The sequence below is a fragment of the Sitophilus oryzae genome, unplaced genomic scaffold, assembly GCF_002938485.1.
Source record: "Sitophilus oryzae breed Bouriz unplaced genomic scaffold, Soryzae_2.0 scaffold_576_pilon_pilon, whole genome shotgun sequence".
Classification (NCBI taxonomy): Eukaryota; Metazoa; Arthropoda; class Insecta; order Coleoptera; family Curculionidae; genus Sitophilus; species Sitophilus oryzae.
Window position 1 is genome coordinate 310,595 of NW_022147169.1, and position 11,554 is coordinate 322,148.

Sequence of the window (11,554 nt, forward strand, 5' to 3'; positions counted from 1 at the left end):
ACGCATCGGCGTCCGTTTGTCGTTCATCGTTCCGTCAAACCAATAAAATTAAAATATGATCTGTCATTTTTGAATTAAACCAATAAAACTGGTTAAAAACAACAAGAGACGACGCATGACGGATTTATATTTAAACCCATCCATAGTTAACTTAAAAAATATTAAAAACTTTTTTTAGTAAAATAAATAGATTGGTACGGAACGTCATCTGCTTTTCTTCTGTCATGGTCTATCGAAATCTTACCTGAAAAAAAACAGAGTATTTATATATATTCTCAAATATAGCCACAGGTAAATCGTTAATGTAAATTAAAAACAATAAGGGCACTAATAATGAGTCTTTCGGAACCCCCTATTTTACAACACTCACATCAGAGTACCGTTGGCCAATGTTATATAGTTGAGATCGGTTTATAAGATAATCAGCCAATAATTGCAAACTCAAATTATTTACTCCATAATATGACATTTTCTGCAAAAGTATGTTTTGGTTAAAACAATCAAAGACCTAGGTGAGGTCACAGAAGACCGAACCAACAAAACCGCTCTCAAAATCCTCGATTATATTATCTTCAAATGAATGCAAGCCATTATTGTAGATTTTTCCTTGCGATACCCAAACTGATTCCCTATTAAAAGTTATTAGATACAAAGTAATGTGCTAACTGATGTTTCAGTTAATATTGATTTTTTTTAAGTGCTAGTATTAAAAGTGTAGGTCCATAATTATTCACACTTTCAGGATCACCTTTTTTAAATGCTGGTGCGATTTTTGAAATTTTTTAACAACTGGGATATGTTATATGTGCCCTCCTTATATCTTCTCATAGCTACGTTACCTTCATTCTCTTCTCATATACGAGTACCTGTAGCTAGACGATTCCTAAAAAATGAATGTGAAATATTTATACCAAATTTATTTTTTCAGGTTTTCGTCTATGTCAGAGCATATCACAGAGGAAGCCCTGGGAGATATTGGTTTTAGTTGCAGTTATGGCACTACTCCTTGTTGGTCTGACGACTATTTTGGTTTTAAGAACTTCTTCAGGTAAAGCGGCTGCGTATTATGAAGAGCCGAGTATTATACAACCTGTATCATATGATCCTGGTAATAAGACCTGCAATACCTCTTAATATTTTTTATTGTTAAAACTTAACTAAACGCTGCTCAAATAACCAATGTTAGAGTTTATAAGGAAAAAATTCAACTGTATTTTCATGTGTTTTTAATTTTCTCTAAAACGGTATGGAAATTTGGGAACGTATAAACGGGATTAACCATTTTAGAACAAGCAAAATTTTTTACGGAGAACGCATTTTTCTCGAAATGTAATAATAAAAATAATCATTATCTTTAATATAAAAAGATGAAAATCTTTAATTTTCTTTTATAGATATCACGGCTGAAAGCGAAAAAAACAATGCCAAAGTACGGATTACTTCTAGACAAGAATGGGTAGCACAACCACCAACTAGAGCAATTAACAAACTCGCTAAACCTGTGCCAAATATAGTTATGTATCAGACAAAAACAGAGAACTGCTCCTCCCATGCCCAATGTGTATTTAGAGTTAGGTAAGTAAATTTAGAACAAATTGTTGGAGGGAAAATTATCGTTATAGAAATAAGTATTTATGATTATTATTCGTCGTATTTTCCTGTTTTATTAAAATGATGCTCAGGTTATTAAAAAAAGCAAATGATGTTTCACAACACATGTTTTCTCATTTAAACTCTAGTGCACTTTTTTACTTTGACGACACTATAATTTTTTAATAATTTTTACAATAAAACCATGCATTTGCTTTTGGTCCTAGTCAACAGACCTAGTAAGTTCTGGTCTCGAAGCAGATCTTCTTGGTATAAGATTTGATTTGTTTAATCTTCCTCTTACAGTACTTTCATTTAGTGCGGCGTTACACGGTCCGTTTTTGCAGGTCCCGCACTGCGGGTCCCGTTTTGCGGTATGGCAATATCGCATGAGATGGCATGGCAGATGTAACACCATCCGTTTTTGCGGGATGTGCGGCGACATGCTGCCGCAATGCAGGATTGCGGGATGCGGGAACCTTGGTGACGACACAGTCAGTTGAATGTAAACTGTAGCACGGTACGTTTCTGCGGTATGCCGCTTTGATCGCGAAAAGCAAAATATGTTTGATACGGACCAATTTATCGAGCTAATTCGTGGGCTACCTGCCCCTTGGGACAAATCAAACCCTGAATATTCCAACAAAGATGCACGACAAAGGGCATGGGTGAATCCTCATTGTCGTGTTTTGTTTCGTGATGCTGGGTCTCAATATTTCAAGCAATACATCAAAAGATTTTTGAGACATCCGATAGTAGCCAAAGAATTTATCATTGTCCTTTCGAATTTTAGAATAAAATATTCAAATCTTCGTCTTCTTTCGCGCTCGGAATTAAAAGGATGAACCCAGGTTTTACGGCATTTCGGCTCTCGTAATAAATTTTTAGCTTCAAGTAATAAAACAATGTTTAATTTTGAAAAGGACATAGTTCCTTCGCCTCTGCCACACAATATCAAAATGTGCGTAGTAGCTGCACGAAGGTCCCGCAATCCGTTTTTGCAGGATCGTATAATTGGAGGCCACGATCCGTTTCTGCGGCATCCTGCAAAACGGGATGCCGCAAAAACGGAACGTGTAACGCCGCACTTACAGGTACTTTCCTTAAGCCGGGTCTCCACCAAAGCAACTAGTGTTGTCGATAATGTTGCCGAAAATTCAATAAAGTCGTCGACATTTTATGTCGCAAATTTAAGTCGCCGACTTTGTTTCATGTTTCGCTTGAGTAGCGGTACATCAAAGAAAAATCGTGTCTACGACAATGTTTACAAACATGTCGAAAGACGTCTCCACCGAATGAACTCCTATCAGTAGTACTCCTATTACTTTATCGGGTATGTTTTTTTTATTTTTTTACTTTGGTCTTATTTTTGTGTTATGAATACTTACCTTTAGATTTTCCTTCAGTTCAGCTATTAGTGCATCACATACTTCTGGTATTATTTTTGAAATCGTCTGCTTTCCACATTTAAAAAGATAACCAAGGCTAGTATATGAATCCCCAGAAGCCAAAAATCTAAGCGTAATAGCAAGACGCTCCTGAACAGGAATTGCATCTCGATAATTTGTGTCCATTTTACAAATCCTGGAACCAATCATTTGGAGCAATGATTCAAAGTCAGCTGAACTCATTCTTAGAAAATTCTTGAAACTACTTATTCTTTCAATGTGGAGCGGATTTAAGTCATCTGTACAAAGATCAGTGAGCAAGTCACTATCAATATATAAATTTCTCTTCCGGAGGCTAGGACGTATCCAAAAACGACGTTGCCGTCTAGCTTGACGACGCTCATTTCGCGAAACAATAAGGAATGCGGCTGAGATTATAATTACATCCTCGTCGTTCCTATGAAAACACTAAATAAACTTTCGCTCTTTAGTCGAAAAATGAAGTCGAGCAACAATATTTCTTTGGTAGGTACGATCTACATTTCTCGACAATATTTATGAAAATAGTAACAAAAGTTGATGACAATATCTTCGACATATTATGTTGCTTTGGCGGAGACCCGGCTTTAGGTGCAATTCAGTTTGGTAAAGTTGATAATACGAAGGTTCTTGAACGTCTAGCATACGATCTTGTTCCAAAGAAGCAAGTGCACTTCGTGCGTAAATCTGTTAGCGACGTAATTTTGATCCCTGTCATCTTCAATTAAAGCAACTATAGCGGATACATCTTCTGGACTTAAAGCCATTTCTGCTAGAGTACCTGCCCAATAGACAATAATAATATGAGTTTTCAATAACAATGACATTACATAAATCATAAAGACTACATAAATCATAAAGACATTTCATAGGTTTATTGGCCAAAAGCAAAAGCATGGTTTTAATGTAAAAATTATGAAAAAATATTAGTGTCTTGTTAAAACGCGAATATCTATCTCTTCTGTTCAAAATAATTGAGTAGAGACGAGATAAATTGCTGATTCCGCCTATTTATTGGATTTATTGTTAAAAAAAAGTAACTAAACAAAACGCAAGTTTATTTTCAAACTTGTGATAGAAAATTCAGAATAAGATTGAAAATTGCAAATGTCAGATTTGAAAAAATTATTAAATTGAAAATGACAAATAAGTATGGGATGGGATATTCCCTGAATTCGTTATGCACTGCGGCCCTGCTACATTCAAGTGGATTAAATTCTTCAATGATATATTAGAATCCGGGAATTTACCTAAAGCCTTCAAGAAGACTAAGATCGTGGCCTTATTGAAACCGGGTAAAACAGGAAAGCTAGCCGCTGACTATAGGCCCAACGCGCTGCTGAGTGTGTGCTATAAAATACTCGAAAGGTTAATCCTTAATCGTATTTCAGAGCGAGTAAATGAGCATATCCCCATCGAACAAGCTGGCTTTAGAAAAAACAGGAGCTGTTGCGACCAAGTCCTCTCGCTCACTACGCATATCGAGAAGGCTTTCCAAGCCCGTCTCAAAACTGTCACAGTTTTCGTCGACCTGACTTTGGCTTATGATACGGTCTGGAGAGATGGAATGGTATCAGGTCATAAGTTCATTAAAATCTTCCCTTGCAAAAAGCTGGCCAATTTAATAAACAACATGCTCTCGAACAGAAATATCCAAGTGCATTGAATGGTCTCCCGCAAGGCTCTGTACTTGCCCCTGTTCTTTTTAATATCTATACCGCCGACCTCCCTGCTACAGTCTCCAAAAAATTTATATACGCAGATGACATTGCACTTTCCTGCCAAACAACTGATTTCACTAGAGGCGAAAATATCATGACTTATATCACATGACTTGCAGAGGTTAAATGACTACTTTCGTAAGTGGAGGCTTCGCCCAAACATTGCTAAGACTGAGGTTTCGTGCTTTCATCTTCGCAACTTACAAGCCAAGTATGTACCGCAAGTCAAATTTGGGGATCAGCTGGTAAAATACAACTCTCACCCAAAATACTTAGGAGTCACATTGGATCGGTCTCTCACGTTCAAGCCACACCTCACCAAGACGGCTGCAAAAATAAATACTAGAAATAATATACTGCACAAGATCGCAGGTAGCAGCTGGGGAGCAAACGCTAGGGTACTTAAAACAACTGCAATGGCCCTCACATATTCGGTGGCAGAATATTGCTGCCCTGTCTGGATAAATAGCAATCATACTCATCTTATTGACACTCGTCTTAACAGCGCGATGAGAATTATAACGGGCACTATCAGAAGCACTCCGATCCAGTGGCTCCCTGTATTATCAAACATTACTCCCCCTCATCTGAGAAGACAGGCGGCCCTAGTCAGAGAGTGGAAAAAGTGCACCAGCAACGTTCATCTGCCCATCCATGATGATTGCGAAAACTTCTTGAATCGCCTGAAATCCAGAAAACCGCCATGGGTATTAGGGCAGCAGCTACTAAACTCCAACTTTCGGGTTGAAGACTGCTGGCGAGATGAATGGTCACAAAATAATCCTGACCTTCATCACTTGATAACTGACACAGTACTCTGCCCTCCCGGATTCAATTTGCCAAGAAAAAAGTGGACAACACTCAATCGGTTCAGAACTAACCATGGCAAAACCCGCTTCTGGACACACAAATGGGGACTTACCGACAGCCCTAACTATGATTGCGGACATTCTGAACATACACCTTTTCATATCGCAACAGAGTGCCCATTAACAAAGGCGCAGTTCTCTATAAATCGTATTCATGAGGCTGACCTGGATGCTATAGAATGGATCGCAGAGCTAAATCTTGTATTGTAAATTTATAGTTGTTCGTTTTTACTGTAACATTGTGATATGTCTCTTACACATCTGATTGTTGATCTTTGAATTGTTTGTATTATTGTAGTGATTTCTTTTTTTTTTTAATTTCTTGATATCATGTGTATTCTTAATACGCCATACGAAATATATATATATAGATCAGATTTGCAAAGAAAAATCTGATGACAACCGGCAACATTTACCATGACTACCAACATAAAACTTTTTTATTGGCCAATTCGTTTACTTGATGCGACAGACGTTTCATTTTAATCATTTTTTTAATTTTAGATTCCTACAAACATTTGACATTGAGAGTAAAGGCTTGAGCGATATTGCATACAATTTTCTAGTCGGTGGAGATGGAGCTATATACGAGGGCAGAGGCTGGAATTATGAGGGTGGTCATTCTGTCGAGTAAGTATAACATATAGCTTGATTAACTTAACAAGCTTAAAATTGTAACTTTTAAAAAGTTTTTTAAAAATTTCTTTAATTTCAGGTACAACAGTAAAAGTTTTGGAATTGCGTTTATCGGAACTTTTACCAACACGAAACCAACCGAGATTCAAACTGTGATATGTAAAAAACTGATCAAAATGGCCTTAGAAGATAAGCATTTGAAAGAGAACTACAAACTGCTGATCGACAAGAAACTGACTGAGGAATCGGGTACCGAATTGTACGAGGAGTTAAAAACTTGGTCACATTTCTCTGGAGTAGCTTAAATTTAATATTTAAAAAAAAACGGTTTCTTTAATTTACAGGGTGTGTCCTTTTTACTTAATTTTTCAGTAAAATATTTATTATTAATACAACAAAACTTAATAAAAACTATGTACATTTATATTAATAACAAAATTACTTTAAATTTCAAAAACAACATATTAGTGAGTAGGTACTTAGCTTTCGCTCTGAAGGTGTTGTAATAACACTTTTTTGAAGCGCTTAGTATTACTCAAAAATAATTTTAAATTTTATGTATTTTAATGTACCTTATCTAACATTCACGTTTACTAAAACTATTCTATTTAACTTTTTTTCCGTAATTCTCAAAATAAATGACATTATCAACTTTATTGTTGATTCGCCCTGTACATTTCATATAAATAAGCATTAATATTATTAGTCTCGACTCAAAACTTAAATTATATACCTACCTTATCAAAAAAACTAAGATTTATTTTTCCTATCAACATGGGTCCTATTCTGCTTTGTTTCGTCGCTACAGGAGGTTAAAAGTCTTCTTTTTTATATTTATTATAATTTTCTTCCAAGTGCTTTTAGCGATTCCAATGAAATTTTCAGCTTACTATGCATATTAATACTACATATTTTAATGCTAAAAAAAGTGTCAATAGAGTCACCAGGGACGTGCATATGGGTTATTATTTAACCATTTAATGCCAATTAAGAGTTGTATCTTGATATTTTGTCTATTTTGATCTCGTCGATGACATCAACGCAATTTTATTAATCAAAATTAATAAATTATTTTATTTAAATAATTAATTAATTAAAAAAAAATGTAAAATTGTAAATTGGACTTTATATAAATCCCACAGTTTATAGCTCCTCTATACGAAGTTGTGTCATTTTTTAGAACTTATGACAATAAAATATAAGAAAAATATTATTATTGGAGAACTTATCTGATAAAAATTACTACAAAATACATAAATAAAATTTTAAATTTCTAAACTGTGTAATTGTAACTTATAAATTTTACAATAAATATGTCGATACTTTGAAAATCTCAGATTTGTATTTAGATATAAGACTCTCAATATAATTAACCTTGTGTTATATTCAAGTCCATTTTATATGAATTTAAAATAAGTGATTATTTGTATATTATGTATATATTAATTTTCATTGTATAAGGTATGATGAAATACGTAGTAAGTCCCTTAATGATGAGACAAGAAACTTTATATTTGTATACCGAATTCAACATAATCAACAAAACTTTTAATAAAACTAATATTAAAAATATACCTTGTATTCATGTTCAATAGATATTGTATATCTATATTTTATATCTGTGTGTAATAACTCTTTGTTACTTGTATAATAAATATATATTTGTCATATAAGCAATATTTTAATATCATCACAGAGTAGAGTAGTACTGAAATATAAAATAAGTATTACTTTATTTAATTTGTAACGTTTTTAGTTCGTTACATGTCTTTTTTATATATAATATATGATGTCTGGCCTATCATCACCGGATTCCCACTCGTTCAGACCGGATAGTTTATTTGACGCGTAATTTTTACGTTCCCTAGTCGCCAACCCTGTGATCGTTCGACACAACCCTGTTACTCTTCTGTGAAGGCGCGCGCTGTCAACATCGCTTCTGTCAACTCTCCGTGCTTAACCTCACTTTGTTTTGACGCTCTGTTTTATCCCAGCTTTTAGAAATGGTGATTATTTAAATCTTGCTGTATAATCTGAATCAGCTGCTATTTCAAAGCAACAGGTAAAGATGAGATATTATCCTTTTAGATTCGATATTATTATTGAATATTTTTAGGGTAGAGTTACGGATTTCCCAACTTGTATTTGTGTTTGGCACGTTGGCGTCCCTTTTCTTTTGTCCTCCAGAATGTCACATGGAAGAAAGGACATGTTGTTTATTATTTATTGAGCCCTCGGAAGTATTTCGAGGTAGGTTTATTTTGTTTATTAGACCTTGTTTGGTTTTAAACAAGAGTTTCATATTTTTAGGGTCCAAGGTACGGACTATTTCCAAGATACGGACTGTGTCCAAGATACGGACTGTGTCCAAGATAACGGATTGTGTCCAAGGTACGGACTATTTCCAAGGTACGGGTAGTATCTTATGTACGGATGTCCTGTGGACGAGTGTCCCCAGTAAGAACGATTTTTTTTCTACATATAAGTGCCACAGCGTGGATGTAGCTTGAGTCTCATGCTGCTTCGTTCCCAGCTATAAGCTAGTTAGTTAAGGGTGTATCAAGTCATGGTGTCCTCATTCTGGCCCCTTTGGTTGTGTTGGATGGCTGAGTACAGAGAAATGCGAGACCACCTCACGATGTTACTGTTTTAAGCAGGATTGCATAAAGAACAGCTAAGTGTAGATTTAAGTTATAGTTTTGCATTTAACATTTAAAACATTTACAGTCTTAAACAATAATATACATCTTAAATAATATCGTATAGACTATGTTGAGTGGTTAGATTGTTAAGAACATTCATGTCGATTTAGTAGTTAAAATATAATTTAGATCTTAGGTTTCATTGCATTATGTCTTGTAATAGTATTACTTTTTTATAGATATTATTATTGCACTCTAATATCATATAAAATATATCAAATTAATAAAGTAATGCTACATTTCATACATTCTCTTAAACTTTACATTTCTTGTATTTTATCATAGTCGTTTTCATAGATATTTAGTACAACTCTTACCACCACTTTCTTTGACATATAACCACTACATATTCACTAGAACTCTACAATGTCATGTATCAGCAACGAACATCATGAATGAATATAGTCATTGGTTTTAAGTAATATACAACTGTGTTTTCTTTCTCTGTACATGCCTGGCGCCCAATATCTATTTTTGTGTTTATTGTTATTAATTCGTTTTCTTTCCAGTGAAATACCTTATCCAGGACTGCTCTCCGATGAAAAGCTGCCGTTCGCAGTGGTGGTTGTTTAAAAAACGCTACAAATTTTTATTATAGAAAATCGTCTAACTAAAATTAATTTAGACTAGGCTAAAAAGTGTAAAATAAAAAAATAGATAAAAACATAATGTGAACAACTAAGAGTACATACCAATTACAGACAACAAAATTAGTAAAGTATGACAATAAAAAGTATTTCATTCAAAAAATGGTGCCCTAAAATATATTTCTATGGTAAATTATATATTCAATGGTAAATTTTATTAAGCACAGCCCTAAATATCACATACTTTATCAGGCACTAGCCATGAACAAATACATGCTTAATTTCTTAAAAGTTGAACAAAATTTGTCCATTTTCATTTCCATTTTTATTTAGTAATTTTTGAAGTGAAACGCATGATAAGAGTAAAAATTGAAGGCATGACAAACGAGATGCGAGAGGTTAGGTGTGAGGTTAACCTGTGAGGTATATACAGGGTGGCCCATCGAAAACGTTCCGCAAGGCATAACGGCCAGGGTATTTCTTTTTTCAAAAAATCCAAAAACACGTCAATTTTGTTTGTGAGGGGGACAACTTTTGCCCCAAAAATGATTGCAAAATCTTCAACCCTCTAAGCGGGGGTGTCATACCCCAACTTTTTTCAAATGGGAAGGGGGTCAAATGGCGCCGCAATGAAAAGAGCTTTCTATTCTCTATATTTCACAGCCTCGTTTTTGAAAATCGGTCGAGTCATTGAGAAAATAGGAAGGATTGAAATTTAAAAAGTTTATTTAAACATTTATCAGAATAAATGATAAGGATAAATTCCTTCGACCAATTTGCTGTTTTTCGTTATTATTTCTAGATGTTTACGCATTTTTTCACTTGCCACAAGGTTGAACGATCAGGTGCGACCTCAATATCGTTAAACTGACCCACAATAGAATTTCCAAAAATACCAGCCCGCGACGATCAAAATCGTCTTCGTTGAGTTCTTGTATCAACTGAATTTTGTACGGGTGGAACTTGTGTGTTTTTTTAATATCCTTTGGACACTTGTACGATTCACCCCGGTCTCATTGGCTAATTTTCTTGTACTCAGCGTACTATCCATGGCAACTTGGTCCAATACGAATACCTCCACAGCTTCATTTACTACAGGATTTTCCCTCTGCCTCTTTTTATTCATAACGGAACCAGTTTCACGAAATTTTGCTACTAACTCGCGAACAATTTTGCCATAAAGGTGTTTGTCAGGATGGCGTTCATTGAATATCTGCGCAACCCGATTGCCACATTCATTATTTTTAAAATAAAGTTCGATTATTTCCACTTTTTCTGCAAGTGAGTGCATCATAATTGTTAAAAAGTTTAACGATATTGAGAAGAACTTCAACGCACAAATCACAAAACAGCTATCTAGCAACTACCGCACCTGATCGTCCAACCTTGTGGCAAGTGAAAACATGCGTAAAAATCTAGAAATAACAAGAAAAAAACAGCAAATTGGTCGAAGGAATTTATCCTTATCATTTACTCTGATATATGTTTAAATAAACTTTTCAAATTTCAATCCTTCATATTTTCTCAATGACTCTACCGATTTTCAAAAACGAAGCGGGAAAATATAGAGAATAAAAAGCTCTTTTCATTGCGGCGCCACTTGACCCCCCTTCCCATTTGAAAAAAGTTGGGGGATGACACCCCCGCTTAGAGGGTTGAATATTTTGCAATCATTTTTGGGGCAAAAGTTGTCCCCTCACAAACAAAATTGACGTGTTTTTAGATTTTCTGAAAAAAAATTACCCTGGCCGTTATGCCTGTTATGCGTTTTCGATGGGCCACCCTGTATATATGCATGTGAGGTAGGGGGCTGAAACTCGGAATGTAGATGGGTTTTTTTGTCACTAATGACACAATATTGTAAACAAAAATTAAAGCACGACATGTTACAGCAAAAAATTAATTTTATACTTACCTTCAAATCAGATCGACAATAAAAATGCACAAACAAAAGGCTATCAACTTCTGGCAAAACAAAATGCGATTAAAGTATTACGTCGTTTGCTTATTGTTAAACTTGTT

The 11,554-nt window shown here is 34.8% G+C and overlaps 1 pseudogene; it reads left to right on the forward strand.

The window, feature by feature from the left end:
* The window catches only part of LOC115887496, a 28,233-nt pseudogene extending 21,663 nt beyond the window's left edge, over window positions 1-6,570 (forward strand).
* Window positions 6,571-11,554: the final 4,984 nt, after the last annotated feature.